Source organism: Misgurnus anguillicaudatus, chromosome 16, assembly GCF_027580225.2.
Source record: "Misgurnus anguillicaudatus chromosome 16, ASM2758022v2, whole genome shotgun sequence".
Lineage (NCBI taxonomy): Eukaryota > Metazoa > Chordata > Actinopteri > Cypriniformes > Cobitidae > Misgurnus > Misgurnus anguillicaudatus.
In genome coordinates, this window is record NC_073352.2 from 7,346,194 (window position 1) to 7,364,796 (window position 18,603).

Here is an 18,603-nt window from a genome sequence, read left to right on the forward strand (position 1 = left end):
TATCATGTACAATCACTTGTGTTTGATGCTTGAACTCTTGAGAATTAAAGATAATTTCCTTTCTTTCTCGTTTCATTTATTATAAGTGATTCCTATAACCATTCTACTTGTCTATTCATACAACAATGATAAATACTGGAGTCGTCCTCCATCCTCAATAAAGACAACACCACAGTATCAGCTAAAAACTTCAGTATTTATGTTAGCATTGTCTGTTTTATAATTATCTCTATATCAAGTAAATAGAAAAGGTGAACTCACACAGTCCCGAAGTGCTCCTGAATAAGTGACAATGTAATTTGAATTCATATGATTGACTATCATCATCTGTATTCTGCCTATCAAGAATGAGTAATAGTATTGAATCAGATATGGGTTAATTTACATTTTTGAATCATTTTTGTCAATAAAAGCTCTGGTTGTATGGTATTAAATGCAGAGGTAAAATCCAGAAAAAGGACTCGAGCTACTGTGTAGTTTTGGGCTTATCCAGGTGTTTTAAAATCAGGTGTAGCAATGTTGCAACTTTATCTTCAGTACTGCGATTTCTCTTCTATGCAAACTGATACATGTCAAATTTACCCTCCGCTGACTTCAAAAGCACTTTTACCACAATCTCTCCTAAAGTTTTCATAATAATAGGGGTTAAAGCTATACGGGGCAAATTTCCCCCAATTCTCCCTACTGAAAAACCCAGCTAAGACCAGTATAAGCTGGTGAGCTGGTTTTAGCTGGTCTCCCAGTTTGGTTTTAGCTGGTAATGCTGTTGTAGCTGGTTTAGCTGTGTTTTGGTCACTTTTTAAGCTGGTCTAGCTGGACTTAGCTGGTCAGGGTGAAAGACTAGCTGACACACCAGCTTGACCAGCTTTGCCAGGCTGGGAGGACTAGCTTAGACTAGCTACTGCCACCTTAAACCAGATGTCCTTTCTTGCCATACATATTTTCCCTTAACTCCTTAGTCAAACACTTAATTTGTTTTGCATCCTTCTTTTTAAAGCCACTTTTCCTCAAATGTATCACCTGTTTAACATCTTTGGTTATGTGTTGTTATTCAGATAAATGTTTATCTTCTTAGAGGTTATCACTGTCTGCACATGTAATGTGTTATCACTGTAGACATTTCATCCAGGGAGCCATATTCGAACACCTCCCATACAGTGTAATCAAAACATGCTTTAAGTTGTTCAGTACTGTCAGGGGACCAAACTCTCACTTTTTTTCCGGTTTTCTACTTCATGGTTTCACATTAATTTTACAGGCTGTAAACTGTGCTTGCAGGTGCACCCAGACTACTCCTCTGGGTTACTGTTTGTTTTATTTTCAGCAAGGCCCTTCTACTGTATACAACAGCAGTACCAGTGTCCATGCCACACTGATTCATGTCGACCTCACCATATGTCCATTGTACTTGCTGCCACAGTATATCTAAATAATCTACATAAACACTTGCAGCGTATCTTTGGCCCTTTGGAGTAACACAGTTCTCCCATTTATGCAACACCATCCAACAAACAGTAAAACAAACACAACAAAATATAAAAAACCAAACAAATGAGACAACGCCTGGATGCAGTTCACAGCCGTGCCACGCACAGTGATGACGCAACATATATTAATTATTAATAAACAAAAAAGATGAGGAGAAAACCAACAACAAATTAGGGTAAGACTCTGACAGCACATACAGTAGATTCATATTTAAGTAAATTTTTATCTGTGTTCATATAACAGAAGTATTTGGCTTGTAAACGAATTAAAGGTGCTCTAAGCGAATTCACGTGTTTTAGACCATAAAACATTTTTTGTTACATACAGTAAACATCTGCTCACTATCTGTTTGCTGCCTGACTGCTGATCAAACTGTAAAAAAACGCAATCTCTGCAGACAGCCCAGGCTCCACAAACTGCAATAAAAACACAGTGGCTAAACCTACCACCATGAAACAAAGTGTTCCAGACAATAAACGACAAGAAGGATTTGGGGGTGGGAGTTGGGCGCGTTCATGAAAGCACGGAAGGGAGGAGTTAGCTACCCCCATTTGTTTGAAAACAGTTCAAACATCAACAAAAAGTGACGTCACACAGATTCGCTTAGAGCGCCTTTATATAAATGTGTTTGTTCAGCTGATCGTGTTGTTCAGGACACACAACAGATATTTTGATTCACCAGCTGAAGGTCTTGGAGTTTTCACCAGTGAGTGTCTGACTGTTAGAAGTCAAATACTGAAAAATTAAAGAAAAAGATCAGACATAATACACCCACACAGATATGTTTTAAAATTAAACTCACTTTGTTCACTGCTTGATAAAAAAATAAAATAAAAGCATCAATAACTAAATCAAAAATGTCAAAAACTTACTATAATATGTCCAGATTACAATTTGGATCCATTTTTAGATCAGAGAGCAGATTCGCTCCTGAATCTCCTGGTTTATTATTCCTCAGATCCAGATATCTGATATGTGATGGGTTTGATCTCAGAGCTGAAGCCAAAGCAACACAACCTTCATCTGTAATATCACAACTGGAAAGCCTGAAGAAAAGAGAAAACGATAAGGTTACTCATGTAACCATGGTTCCCTGAAATAACGGGAACAAGCATTGCGTCAGTAGCTGACACTATAGGGGAAAATCCTGTTTACTTCGTGATTGAAGCCTATTGGATAACGTCTGTAAAAAATTACAGACAAAAGGTGTTCGAGCCTGTGAAGAGAGTGGGGCTTACGCGCTATATAAGTCCGGGATCGTCCACCATAACTCACCTTTGTTTGACTGAAGTGTATAGCAGAATAACACTCGCAGCTTTAGGCGTTTATAGTATGGCAAGCTACGCAATGCTCGTTCCTGTTATTTCAGGGAACCATGTTTACATGAGTAACCTTATCGTTCCCTTTCAATACGGTTCACTTCGCATTGCGTCAGTAGCTGGAGCTATGGGGGAACATTATCCCATAATGCCGTGCATATAAACAGACTGAAGTGCCTTACTGGAGAGAGACACAGAGTGTGGCCCTAAAACCAGCATTATAGACAGCTTCACAGGAAGCATAAGTGAAAACACCATAATACACATACGGGTGTAGTATTTAGCATGCACCGGATGCATATAAACCATACAGAGTCTTGCGAGCACGCCGTGGATGTGCATAAACTGGTGGGAGAGCGAGCAGGGAAACCACCTGAACTCTAAATGGTGTAGATAACACTTTAGGAATATATCCCGCTCTCGGTCTAAGGATTGCTTTGCTATCGTTAGGACCAAATTCGTGACACGATGGGGCAATGAAATACGCGTGTAAATCGCCCACTCGTTTAACCAATGCCAGCACTAGGAGGAGAGAGGTTTTAAACAAGAGAGCTCGCAGGTCCGCTTGTTTGAGTGGTTTGAGGGGAAGACAGTGCAGCACTCGCGACGGGTTCAGTAAGCGTGCATCTCTAAGGAATTTAATGACAAGATAATTTTTCCCAATAAAGTGATCAGCTATAGGAGCGTGATTTGCTGCAAATGATGCCACATAGACTTTAAGTGTAGAAGATGTGCGACCGTCATCCATTAACTCCTGTAGGAAGGAGAGAATGTGTTCTACACCAAAGATCTCAGGGTTTAAGCTTTTCGCTTTTCACCAACCAGAGAAAATAGAAAATTTTTGAGTGTAAAGGCGCCTGGTGGATGGGGCCCTAGCCTCTGTCAAAGTGTCTAACACTCCTCCTGAAAGGCGTGAAGGTTGCCGTTCAGAAACCACACGTGTAGATTCCATAACTACGGCTGCGGATGCCAAATCGACCCTCTCGCTTGAGAGAGGAGGTCCTTTCTCAGCGGTATTGGCCACGGTTGTTTTTTCCAAAGCAGGATCACTGTGCATTTCTCCTCCTTGATCCTCTGGAGGATCTGTGGCAATAAGGCCACCAGGGGAAAAGCATACAGTAGACACAATGACCATGCTTGTGACAGGGCATTGCAGTGTTTTGAGAAGAACGTCAGGCAGTGCGTGTTTTCCTCTGAGGCAAATAAATCGATTTCTGCTCAGCCAAATACGTGTTGGCTATGCCTGGTACGTGAGTCGTCCTTAAGGAACGCACATTCTCGTGAGGCCATAAGAGGAGATGTTTCGCCAGCTTGGAAAGGGAGCGGGATCTCAAACCTCCTTGGTGATTTATAAATGAAACCACCGTCATGTTGTCCAACCACACTAAAACGTGATGATGTTGGAGTTTCGGTCAAAAATATTGTACAGCTAGAATCACCACCCACATCTCGAGGTGGTTGATATGTAGCTGAGACAATCGGTTGTTCCACGTACCGAAGGCGGGCTCGCCGTCACAGTGCGCACCCCAAACCGTTGCAGACGCATCCGTAGTCACCACTTTCCGCCTGCACACAGAGCCGAGCTTTGTGCCCGAGAGAAAGAGGTGAGGGGATGTCCATTTCGATAGCGCTTTCATGAAGCTGTTTGTGACTTTAATTGTTAAGTGGCCCGACTGCCAAGCTCGGGGGGGGGGGAGTGGGGACTCTTGCTTTCAACCAAAACTGAAGCGGTCTCATGAACCGCATATGCCCAACGGTATCAGTGAGGATGCTGCTGCCATGAGACCTAGCATTTTCTGAAATCATTTGAGAGGAACACGAGTACTCGCTCTGAACGATAATGCCGCGCATCTGACTGAGAGCGCGCAATGTGTCAGCCAAGCTGTCTTAGAGGATCTGTGTGCGATCGTCTGTGACCGTGGTGTAGAGGATGCTGTGAAACCGAGGCGGTCTGTGAGTGAATTAAGAAACACCTTCAGACTGAACCTCACATAAGATGAACTGCTTATCAGACCCTCCAGAAAAACGCGATTGTGCGATCGCGCGATATATTGCATAATCAGTCAAAGTCCGCATATTTATGCGCGGCTGCATTTTTTCCAAATACGACGCACTTTCGCCGCATTAATTACATATTTCCGCGCACAAAATATGCAGGGCTTGCATGATTTCATAATCCCCGCATTTTCGTAGCAAAAAGTCACATATATATTAGCAGAAAGGTGAAAAATGTTGCATTTACTTTCCAAAAGCGCAGCCGTGTCCTCTATTGCCATGGGAACGTTATGAAGTGACGTGATTATGTGACGTGAACATCATTGTAGCTTTTGCAAGTTTCCGCAGTTTTTGCAAGTTCCGCAATTTTCGCAAATTCCCGCAATTCCATCGCATAAATTGCATAAATATCCCGCATATTCCATGGCATTTTTTAAGAAAACGTGCAGCAAAATCGAGGATTTTTGCCCGCAACAATCACAAAAAAACTCCGCATTTTTCTGGAAGGACTGGCTTATTAAGATAACATTTATAATAACTATTAAAGAAAAATAAAAATTAATTAGAAACTAAGTCTTTGCTAATTCCTGCATGTTTAACCCTCTGGAGTCTAAGGGTTTTTTAGGGCCCTGGGGAAGTTTTGACATGCATTGACATTTGTGCTTTTTCAGTTGCTTAAAAACATATTAATGGCAAAAGTCTCATAACACTGTGTTCAGCACAAACTGGGCTACAATATTATATAGTCAACACGTATGTACATGTTTGTATTTTTGAGAGAAAACGTGGTTTTTGAAAAAGCAAAATTTTTAAGTCACTGATATAAGTCCACAAAACCCATACTAAACATGTTTTCCCAAGACTTTTCAAAACAGGATCTAGTAGTCTACAGTTTTTTCTTTAAAATGATGTGAAAATCATTGGGCCTACTCATTCACATAAAACAATATATTGATTTACAATTTCTAAGACAATTTTGCTTGGGAAAGGCTGTAAGCGTAGAGGCGGGAAAGCTCCTGAATAATCAGTGATTGACAGCTGACAAACACAAGAGTCGCATAATGAGCCACATAATGAGCCTTGTAGGAATGTTCAACGGGAAGGTAACTTTCTCTGTAGTAAAACCATGATAAGGTTTACTTGGAAAGTTATAATAAAAAACAATTCAATATAATGTAAATACACACACACACACACATTTTATACTATGGTTTTTAAAAGGTAACTATGTTTGTGAAATTAATAGAAAATATTTATATATAGGCGATATATATACATATACATATATATGGTAAATGTACTGTTTGGCCATGGTAAAAATTAACACAGGGTTAGTGTTTGGTTAGCAGTGAGAGGTTTACTTTTGTGCAGTATAGAGCTCAAGAGAAGAACTGCCTATTGTTGTCTGGACTCTTATTTGTGTTTTTGTATTCATTAAAGTAGAAACACAACAAGGGACAAGCGCAAGGCCGCCTTAATGCACGGGCTTACCTGGGCTGAAGCCCAGGGGCCTCCCAAGTTCAAGGGCCTCCCAAGTTTGCGTTCATGATGAGCTGAAAATGTCATATTGTTTTGTAACTTGTCGGGTTTTCTGTCAATCACTCTAATTGCACCTTACATGGCTGCTGATTGGTCCGTTGTAACTTAAGGTGAAATAAAATGTCAGCGGGACGCACCTATAGCCGACAGCTTAGGGCTGGCGGCAAAAAGAAGTCCTGCGGATATTTTTTTGCTATCTGGGACGTAACATATTTTTTATTCCGCTTACTGTAATTAAGTGCGCGTTGTCAACTTGACATTCCTGCACGTTAGACTGAGTGTGACAGAGAAACGGGAAATAATCCACCAACAAATGAAAGAGTAATTTCTGAAATTTCATAACCAGCTCTCTCTCTCTTTCGTGCGCTCTCTGTGCTCGTTCAGCTGAGTCTCTGGCATGCAGAAGTCCCTGACCCGTGCACAAGAAACTGTGCCGCTAAATTAAGAAAGGAGTTCCTGCACATAATGCTGTTAGTTGTTATAAAGTTTAAGTTTACTAGCGTTTATATCAGTGACGCGTGCGCAGCTGGAGCGATGTAGTTTGACGCGACGTCAGCTCACAGTACACACATCTGTTGGTAGAAAGACGAGAAAGAGACGCAACGGTAAAGGTGCAAGTCTTAGAAAGTAAAGAGCGACAAAACCATCTCAAATGATCATCCCCTGATAGCACCATTATAATCTCATTATCTAAAGATCTTATATACAGGTATGTTCCCTGTCTGTCTTGTGCATATTTATACTTGGTCGTTTTACATGCTTTTGTATGCATAAATACTAAATACAATGCATACTATATCTTCAATAGCCTACAAAATAAATAACTGATTAAAAAACAAGATTCTGTCTATAAAGACTTAGCTTTTGTTATCATTAATGCATTTAACAAGATTATGTCTATAAAGACTTATCTTTTGTTATCATTAATGCATTTTTACTTTAAAACTAACTTTAACTTATTATATTTTTAAAACTGATGTGAGCATTTAGTTAGTGAGTGGCAATTTTCTGCAAATTATATTCCAAAAACTATATAAACATAAAGCTTATAAACATATAAACTTTTACACATTTTGGTTTTATTATCACCACAAGTTGCTGTGTGTGGTTGTTAAATAAAGTGTCTTGTGTTTATGCTCAAGTGGGCTCAGTGATATGTTAATAACAATATTATGGTGTTTTCTGGCTCAAAGAGGGAAAACTCACTGTTGTATGTCTCGAAAGAAACTAATGCATTTTGTGATGTAGATTACCTAGATATTACAATTAAAAAAGAGACTATAAATCGAGGGGAAGGGGGGCCTACAAAACCTCTTAGCCCCGGGGCCTCACATTAGGTTAAGGCGGCCCTGGACAAGCGTGATAAACTTATCAATGTTTGTTTACAGCAGCCGCCATTACTCCCTCACGTGTTGATCATGAAAGCAAATGTGTGCACATGCGAGTGATCCTGTGTTTAATAAACTTGCTGTGCGGAGATATGCGCCTAGACGCAACTAAATAAGGATTGTACTGTTTGCAATCGCATATTTTATAAGAATACCAAAAACGCGTCGAGTTTCCTGACCCGTGTGTTTATGTATGTGCGCGTCGCGTGAACTGTTTGGCGGAAGAACAAAGAAAACACTCGCGTCTGGAGATACTGACACATATACGCAAGTAAATAAGGATTTAGATGTCATGTTTGTTGCACTCGGATGAAACAAGAAGGAATGGAGAGACTGGATTGTGGATTGCATATCCATTGACTGCAGGAGGCACGAGTTATGCATATGGATGTTTCTGCTCGTTCACTTCAATAGCGCGGGGGTGTGGCGATCTCATCTCATTACAGATAAACAGGTAACAGGTGAGAGACGGTCCCTCTCTTACTTCTCATACAGTTTACATCGAATGACAATATCTGTTTTCGATCTCACTTACATCATTTAAAAGCAGACATCCCAAGCATTATGGACACATCTATCTTTTGTTTCTATGACATGTATTAAGTTACAGTTTATTTTTCTGATGCGTTTCAGAAAGGACTTCACTGAGGGAGAGAGAACAAAATGCGCATCATGTTTATTTTCTTAATTTTGCGAAAAGCACAACATTGTTTTTATTGAGAGTGGACAGAAACAAACTAGACACTTTAATGTTTTAAATGATGTATAAATCATATCTGTATGTCCAAAATCAGCAGAGTAATTTAAGTCTCTTTGCGGAGTGATTGAAAAATAAACAGTTGCGGCGCCCGCGCCGCAGTCGACCCCAGAGTGTTAAATCTCTGACTTTCACTCTATGGGCCCTATTTTAATGATCCAAGTGCATGATCTGAAGCATGAGCTTAGGGCATTTCTGAATCCACTTTTGCCATATAATGGAAAAAATGATTGGCGTGCCAGGCACATGGTCCAAAACGGTTGTTTTTATCCATTCTCTTAATGAGTTATTGGTGTGTTTTGGGTATAACGTGCAATACACCAATCTGTGTCTCATCTCCCATTCCCTTTAAAAGCCAGTTGAATTCGTAATATTTTTCCTCTCCTGAGCGTCTCTTTGTGTGTAAGTGTCACAGGTCGGAGCGGACCACCACTATCTTGAGTCACGCTCCTCCCTCTGTTTCCACCCCGAGGAGGTCCCAAAAAACCCCAATGACCAAACAGACGAGACAGATAAAATTTAACAAGGTTTATTGAATAAAAGGGGAGGGGGAAAGAGGGGATCTAAAAAAAGCAACTTTTGGAACCAGGAGGGGGGGCTGACGTGGATACGCTGACTCGTCCTCCTGGACTTAAAAGGAGTGTGGAAGGGGACGTCTCTTATTTGGCCTCGTGAACTGCAGGTAAGTACTCCAGACTTGACATTCTCTTCTCACCCGTGAACTGCAGAGGATTTCCTCCAGACCCATACTCCTGGACTCACAAGAGGACGTAACAGGTAAAGGTATACAGGCAAGTATGCAGGAAAGCACAACGGCTCTTAGCTTCGGGTGTACAGAAAGTATACAGGTAAGTGCACTGGGCTCTAAGCTTCGGGACGTTCAGGTGGTATACGGTCAGCAACTGGGTTCTAAGCATTGGGTGTACAGAAGGTGTCCAGGAAAGCATGCAGGTACATATCACAGCTCTTAGCTTCGGGCGTACAAAAGATATACAGGTAAGTGCACTGAGGTCTACAGGTGAATATACTGGGCTCTTAGCTTTGGGCGTACAGGAGGTTTTACAGGTGATTATACTGGGCTCTTAGCTTTGGGCAGGCAGGAGGCATACAGATAAGTACACAGGCTTTTAGCTTTGGGCGTACAGGAGGTTTTACAGGTAAGTATACTGGGCTCTTAGCTTTGGACAGGCAGGAGGCATACAGGTAAGTACACAGGCTTTTAGCTTTGGGCGTACAGGAGGCTTTACAGGTAAGTATAATGGGCTCTTAGCTTTGGACAGGCAGGAGGCATACAGGTAAGTACACAGGCTTTTAGCTTTGGGCGTAAAGGTGAGTTTTACAGGTGAGTATACTCGTAAGTTTGACATACGGCAAGCGGGTGGGTGCATATACAGGACTTTAGCCCTTCAAGGTGCAGACGGGTGGAGGAGACGTGTGTGTACCAGGGTTATTATAGTTTTTAAGAAAATATTAGTTTTTATTTTTATTTAGTAATGTAGTGTGTTATTTTATTTCCGTTTAGTTTTAGTTCTTCTTAGTGGGGCATAAATAGTTTTGATTTCGTTTCTATTTTTTAAATATAATATACAAATATAAATATACATGTTTGGTAATAAAATAAACCTATGCTGGGTTGTTGTTAACCCAAACATTAGTTGAAACAACCCAGCATAGGTTTATTTATAACCCAACATGTGTTGTATCTAATATTTACCCAGCATTGGGTTAAAAATAACCCAGCCGGAATTAGATTGAATCAGCACATCCTACAAACTTATGTCTGTGCACAACAACTAAAAATTAATGCAAAGTTTAATGTTCTGTCTACGAGTGTTCATTTCTGTACCAGAAGACATCCCTTTACTAACATAATATAACAAGTTAACAGACAAAGATCATGGGCGGCCTCGCCATTACAGCCGAACGCTCACTGTTTACATTCATTGCTCATTTAAACAACACTTAGTCAACTAATGTGGTCAACCAATGCACCGTTTGAAAGATAAAAGAACACAAATTCATTTGCGTGTATGCATTCAACAATATAAATAACTTAGTAGGAGTTTTTGGTTATTCTGTATGAAGAGTAAAACAATGCAAAGCTATAACAAAGCGGACGAATCCTTACCTTTTTGTGTTCTAGCAACGAGATGTCTGGTCAAATAATGGTAACATGTATTGCTCTTCGAAGAAAAGTAGTCCAGTATCCAATATCCATAGTAAATATTTGCACAAAACACACTGACCGGTTAAAAAAAAGGTTTATATGTCCATTGTTTACACCCTCGTATCTGGTAAACATGTCGTCATACTCCCGTTCACTCGACGATTATGTCTTTCAAAACACATTTTTCGATAAATCCAAACGCGTCAATGCATCTAGTAGAGTGTTCTAAACAAAATGAGAGTAGTTCAAGTCATTTCTGATAAAAACTACCCCGGCAAACTTATAAAATAGTGAAAGGGGGCGTGTTCTGCAGGTAGCGTTTGCTTGTGCGTATGCAAAAGTTTTTTATAAAAAAAATGGACAAATGACCAATTGAAATCATGTAGCGTCTAGTGACGTGTAGCTAATGATATGACGGATACACCCATGTGCGGATTTGCATAATGCTTGTATATTATAGTGTTGTTATCTGTGCGTATACATTAGCACTCAGAAGAGTTACGCACTCGTGCTCGTGCACATACAGGGCTTTGAGACGTCACCTGCTTGTTAGCACTTCTTACAATGGACTAGCATCGAGGACAGAAGTTTTTTCTCTTTCTGCTGCCTTGGAAGAACTTGTGCGAAGCAGTGATGAAGAAAATGTCGAGGATACCGAAGAAGGAAGTGTTTGCAGTGTCGATTTGGAACAAGAGGAAATGTTTTTACACGGTCTAGATCGGTAAGTTATAAGTATTTTAGCGATCTGTACTATATTATTCTTACTTCGTATTACATTTGTTTAGTGAAAGGCGTTTTATTACTTTGACAATTATACCTTATTAGTGCATTGATGCATCGTGTAATCAAAGTATTATTCAATTGCTAATATTGCGATATAACGTATTTGAAGGAAGACTAGTAACTTGCATGCGCAAATAAGGGCAAAATGTAACAAGCTCTTTCTAACTTGTTATTACAGTAGAAAGTGAGTTTCTAATACAGTTTGTTGTAGCCATAATACAGTTTGTTGTAGCCATTAGCATCACTTAGAAACACTTATGTAAAGCATATGAAACATGTTTTACTGTATGTAGAAAGTAAAAAGTTCTTATTGTGTCAATGGGAGGAAAATGCAGTGAATACGTGATAGTTCGACTGTGTAATATTATCTGTTGCATTAGAAGACGCATTTCTAAACATATTTGTAAATGTGAATAGGGATGCTGACACTTCTGATGAAGAGTGGTTACCAGAGGCCTCTGGACCACAGACAAAGCATTCCTGCCTGTCTAAAACATCTTCACCTGCGTTCACCTGTGCCAGGGGAAGAGGAAAGAAAAGGACACAGATAGAATCTCCATCTGACTCACGCAGTACTGTATGGTTGGTGAAAATACAATGCTGTTTTGTGCATGTTTATTTAGAAAAGAAAACTGTACTTTGAGGCAGACTGTTGACAGATTTTTGTAAGATAGCATTGTGAATGTGTGCAAATGGCATCACTAGAACAGGTCTGATGGTACATTACTCTGCTATTCATAATCCTAAAGTGTGAACTTTGTGTATGAATAGAGCAGGCATGATGGTACATTACTCTGATAGCCATAATCCTAAAGTGTGAATTTTATGTATGAGTACAGCAGGGATGATGGTACATTACTCTGATAGCCATAATCCTAAAGTGTGAATTTTGTGTATGAATACAGCAGGCATAATGGGACATTACTTTGCTATTCATAATCCTAAAGTGTGAATTTTGTGTATGAATACAGCAGGCATAATGGGACATTACTTTGCTATTCATAATCCTAAAGTGTGAATTTTGTGTATAATAGAGCAGGCATGATGGTACATTACTCTGATAGCCATAATCCTAAAGTGTGAATTTTATGTATGAGTACAGCAGGGATGATGGGACATTACACTGCTATTCATAATCCTGAAGTGTGAATTTTGTGTATGAAAAGAGCAGGCATAATGGGGTCATTACTTTGCTATTCATAATCCTAAAGTGTGAATTTTGTGTATGAATAGAGCAGGCATGATGGTACATTACACTAATAGTCATAATTATAAAGTGTAAATGCAATACTTTGTAAATAGTTTGTATTTTTGACTCGTGTCACAGCACTGCCAAGCTATGTGCAATACTTTATCACAGTTTGTTGATAACTACTATATTGTAAACATATAAAAACCTATACATAAATTTGTTCTTTAATGTTGTACATTTTCCTAAACCATGCAAAATTATGTAAGTAAATAAAGACATTGTTTCATTTTATATGAGTAAGTAATTGGGTGTCCTTTTGGAGCCTTCAAATAGCACACCAAGAAAAATGCACATAAATACCTTTTAAAATATATCCAGAAAGTTAGTATTTTCCAGAAAAAACAGTGTATATTATTCTGTCACATACTAAACCAAAATAAAATGTGTGGAAATGGTCAGATAAACATGTTAGACCTCAATGTAGAAGGTGGTAACCAAGTGTCCCTTTGGAGTCTCCAAGTGGCTTTTTTTGGAAAGACACCCAGACATACACTAACAAAAAAGCTTGTAAAAAACTCATTTTTGCTTGTATCAACTTCAAATTTTACAAATAGACTGTCAAGACCTGTGAGTTTAGATCAATTATATTTTCAGGCTCATTTACCACTGGTTGGTTAGTTATTTTGCCATAGAAATGTAAGAATGAAAATATTTTAAAAGAGAAAAAATCTTGAGCGCTGTATTTCTGCTGCCATATCTATGAAATATTTATTGCTAGAACAGTTCTGCATTTCTAGTAGTGAAATTTGAAGTGTTAGCTTTCAAAAGACACCTTGGTTATGTTTGTAGACAGTAGGATGCATGAGCAACAGCCTTTTTATTTTGGGTATGCCATTTGCCAGAGTGGGGGGGGGGCTGGCTCGACGTCTAAGAGGATAATTATTTGTTGACTAAACCAATTGTTGATTATCCACGAAAGCATATAATAGTATCAGATCAGTTAAGCGGACATTGTGTATCATAGCAACCAAAAAGCGGTTGGCATTTTTAGCCACGTTTAAATGCTTCGGTGTACAGTACACTGAAATAATTTCAGTTATTTTAAGGGTTTGCCAGCAGAAGACAGGTTGTCTTAAACTAACCGTTAGCAATGAGATGATGTTTTCTGAACAGGCCTGTTGGCTCGGGGGCAGGGATCCAGTGCCCGGACAGCGTCATACACACCACGTGACGCTGTGAAATTAGTCTGCCACCTATTGGTCATTAATGATTCAGCAACATCTGATGATTTATGATCCAGTATGTTCAACTTCTGATCTAATAACATATAAAAAAACGAAAACGCAAGTTATGTTTTCCTAAATTTTATTTAGTTTTAGTTCGTTTTGCAGGTCCACATTATAGTTGTAGTTTAGTTTTTTTTTTTTTTTTGGGACACCTTCGTTTTTATTTTATTTAAGTTAAAGCAACACTATGTAGTTTCCATGTAAAAATGACTTACAGCTCCCCCATGTGGTTGAAAAGCGCAACAGTGCCTGTTATCAGACACTCCTGCAGGCAGGGGGAGGGGTGTGGCTGTGTGCTCTACCCTCCACCGCCACTTTCAGAGTGTGCTTGTAGCTGCTAGGAGGCTGCTCAGGTTGCAGCAACAGTACCATTTGTCCAGTTAAAAGTTGTTCTATCACTGAAATAATTTTAGAGAGATTATTTAAAGGTAAAAAAACTAAAATGTTTTTTCACTAATAGTTTCAGTTTTCATGATAGTTTTCGTTTACTATAATAACCCTGGTGTGTACACAACCAAATCCTTGTTTTCCACTTGCAGGTAGACTTACGAAGGACACCCAGGCGTTCACTTCCCAACACTTAGTGGAAACAGTCCTACGTCGATACGAGCCCTTAGCTCGGGACCTGCAAGCTGGTAGTAGAGAACACACAATTTCATTCACCAATTTCACACCTCTTTACACAAGCAGGAGGAGCAGAGAGGAACACAGGGCGGCGGTGCTGCAGCTTTTAAACGAGCACACGGGCCCAAAGGCGGTGGCAAGGAGGTAGGGACAAAGCGGTGTGTGAGTAGAGCTGGGGGTTCTTATTGTGCAACACGCTGCTGGGGGGAGGCCAACCACTTCAGATCTCCTTTGCTGCAGACACCGGGGCGGGGCGTTTAAGCACAAGCTGGCATCTGAAAGCACTCAACAGGTGAGTAGTTATGCACAACGACAGTCAATGGATTTTCTAGCACAACATGTAAACACAAGCTCTCCCTCTTTTGACACCAGGCACAATAATCAAAATCCGTCCTTACTTTATACAGCAACAGCGCCACCACCAGATGGGGAGAAAGGTTGGACGGGTCCCTCGGTCGTGTACGTGTATGAGAACGGCTGTCCAATGCCACCACTCGGCTCTTCACACACAGGGCTCTTCCCTACGCACCTGATCTCTATTATTCCAGATTTCTTTGCCCGGAGTCGACCGGAACCGGTCGGGTGTTCACTGAAATCGGTCTGGAGGAAACTATTTCCGCCATTTTTGTTCTGCCTGTACTATGTCACGGAGCGTGTTAAGGAGTTCGCAAACCAGGTGAGAAGTGCAGCGTCGCATGTAGAACAACTTGCAGGTATTGCACACAGAACGTGCAGATTAACACTCTGGGGTCGACGGCGGCGCGGGCGCCGCAAACTCTTTATTTTTCAATCACTCCACAAAGAGAGTTAGATAACTTTGCTGATTTTGGACATACAGATATGATTTATACATCATTTAAAACGTTAAAGTGTCAAGTTTTTTTCTGTCCACTCCCAATAAAAACAGAATGTTGTGCTTTTTTGGAAAATTAAGAAAATAAACATGATGCGCGTTTTGTTCTCTCTCCCTCAGTGAAGTCCTTTCAGAAACACGTCAGAAAAATTAACTGTAACTTAACGAATACTTGTCATAGAAACAAAAGATACATGTCTACATAATGCTTGGAATGTTTGCTTTTGGAAGATGTAAGTGAAATCGAAAACAAATATTATAATTCATTGTTAACTGTCTTAGAAGAGTGAGATGTACCGTCTTTCTCGTGTTACTGCATTATCTATAATGAGCCACGCCCCGCTCCATTGAAGAGAAGAGCAGAGATCATCCATATTCATTAGTCAACCCCAGTCAATGGAGACTCAGTCTCTGTAGCCATTCAGTGCTGTGTTGAGTTTTAATCCAAGTGCTGGTGACATGACATCTAGTTGTTTACTGACTGTAACTTAAGTTATCTCCAGACGTGAGTGTGTGTGCTTCATCAAACAGACGCGATCGACGTCCAAACGCACACACAAACACACGATACCTCATATTTGACGCGCTTTGTGGTATCATTATAAAATATGCGATTGTAAACATCACATCTACTTGTTTACTCGCGCCTAAAGTTATCTCCAAACTAGGGATGCATCGAATCAAAGATTCGGATTCGGCCGAATACTAGGCTTTTTGACGGGGTTCGGGTTCGGCCGAATCCTAGATTTTTTTTTCACGGAACCAAACCCTAGGCTTGCGCTACGCTGGTCGACGTCACGCGGCCGTTGATTACACACATCGGGTGCTGACGTGGAGATGAGCTTTTTCTTTCGGTGAGCCTTAGGGGCTGGACACACCAAAACTTTTAAACACGGCTGAAAACGCCTTGAGGACGCCAAATGCCAGCTGTTTTTCAGCCGAGCGCTTGGTAGCTGTGATGCTTCAGCTGTGAGCCGGTTGGTTGCTGTGGTAATGTCCCGCCCCTCCTCCACTGTAATTGGACGGCCGTGTGAAAACTGACATTGACGAGCGGAGCTTCTCACTCAAAGTTAAATATAGTTTTCAGCGCGGAGCTGCTTGCTTATTGGAAAAACGAGCGTGTCGCAACGCATCGCTTTCATTATGCATATGCTTATGGTAATTGTCAAAATAGTTTTTCCAACTTGTCATCCTGGCATAATGTACAGTTAAAATTAAATAAAATGAAAAATACACTGCGGACGTTGTTTACTTCATTAATGTGCTTTACTGTGTTAATGGAATAAGGATGCGAGTAGTATTCGGTATTAGGTTTCGGATTCGGCCGAATCTTAAACGGTGGATTCGGGATTCGGCCGAACCTAAAAAATCTGAATTCGGTGCATCCCTACTCCAAACAGACGCGAGTGTGCACACACAAACACACAATGCCTCATATTTGACGCACTTTGTGGTATTCTTATAAAAGGTGCCATTGCAAACATCACATCTAGGGGAGAGTGGGGCAAAGTGAGCCAGTGGGTAAGTTGACCCACCCCCTGTATCTAGGCTACCATACAGATTTGTAGCCGTCTGACCACAAATCCAGGTAGCAACCATCATTTCTATTTGACTATAGTAAAGAGAAGCACAAGTTAAAGAGATAAGTATGATTTTTTTTACAAAAAACAGTTTTTATCCCATCAAAGTAAAATTTATACATGTCAAGTGTAATGGCCAGTGGCGGCTGGTCACTAGGGGGCGCTGGGGCGCCGCCCCCTTAAAGCTGGCCAGAGAGGAAAGCTACTTTAACATGTTACAAAAAAGTTCAATATATAGTGCAAATTAATACAAAATAAAATCATTTAGTTGTACTATTTCACTGTTAGTCATGTTATAATTTATTAAAAACAATTAAAAATCAAAACTGAGTTTGTTGTGTGTGTGTCATGTTTGTGTGTCTGGGGCGCACCCCTAATGAGTGTCTATGTAGGTCAGGAAAAAGGGTAAAAACATGTGACCTGAGGCTGAGCTCTAAGTGGCTGGTTTCGGATCCGCCCTGGGGCGCAGGACTATGCGCCCCAAACACTCCCACTTATGTTGTAAGCGAATCAATATTGCTTTTAATGTTTTTTACCTCCTGTGATTGGATCATTCTCAGAGTCTCATAACCGCGTTGGAGATTGCTGTGTTAACTGATAGCTACAGTACAGATCAGTGAAAGCAAGTGAAATATCTTGAGATAAAGGAAAATATGTTTTTATCCTTACAAAATCACCCTATACAAGGTATTTAATTGATGAATAAATACAGGATTAAGAAGCTTGGACCAGATCGACCAACGGAGTCAAATGATGGCAGTCTGTGTGCTCCACCACTTCTCATGGAAAACGGAGTTGGCTAGCTGGATATCATGTAAGTCTTGAGTTTTATTTTTTTATCTCCCCTGTTTGCTGTTTTAAAGTCTAAATGCGTGATAGACTTGCAAGACATTAACTTTTGTGGCGCGTTTGAGCTTGTGTTGCGTGGACATAATGAGAGCGAGAGCTCATATAATCCGGTATATTCCGCGGCTTGGTCAACTTTGTTTTTAGTTTTGTTGTTGTACAGTGTTGTAGAGTTTAAAAAAGCACCCACGAGAAAACTACTGTTTTTAAGGAAACTTCACGAACCGTGCATATTGAGCTGATGGACTGTATGTACTCCCTGTTGTGAGGGGAAAATGTGCTTGTGCTATTGCTATAAAAGCAAAAAGAAACATACGAGCCTGTGATTAGGCAACTTTAATGTATCTTTTTGTGTGTGTTCGGTCGCGTTAAACGAAAAGTCTTTGAAGGAGAAAATTGAAGCAGAATAAAGAAAAATCTGAACGCCATTTTGGCAGATTGCCCATACAACTCAATTTGAGAATGTAATTCCTAGGTATGTCCAGTTGGTGGCAGTGTGTTGCTCAAATGACGCCCTGGTTTCTAAACATTCTCGCGATATTTTGATGTCATACACTGATTGGTCTGCGCATGGCTGCTAAAGTTAAACACTACAGGAGTGCTGCAACAAGACGCCTGTCTAAGGTAAAGATACAAAACCTTATGACAAGAGTCTGCATTAATCTGCCTTCATGCGTTTATTACACAAGATGGTTTCAGATGAGTTTAGTTCAATTCAGATTTTTACATGTTTATTGATATTTTAATCGCAGTAGTATTTTGTTATTTGATTTGTTTATATTTGCC

The 18,603-nt window shown here is 40.2% G+C and overlaps 1 pseudogene; it reads right to left on the reverse strand.

The window, feature by feature from the left end:
* Positions 1 to 369: 369 nt before the first annotated feature.
* LOC129422414 (NACHT, LRR and PYD domains-containing protein 3-like) overlaps positions 370 to 18,603 on the reverse strand; it is a 100,399-nt pseudogene continuing 82,165 nt past the window's right edge.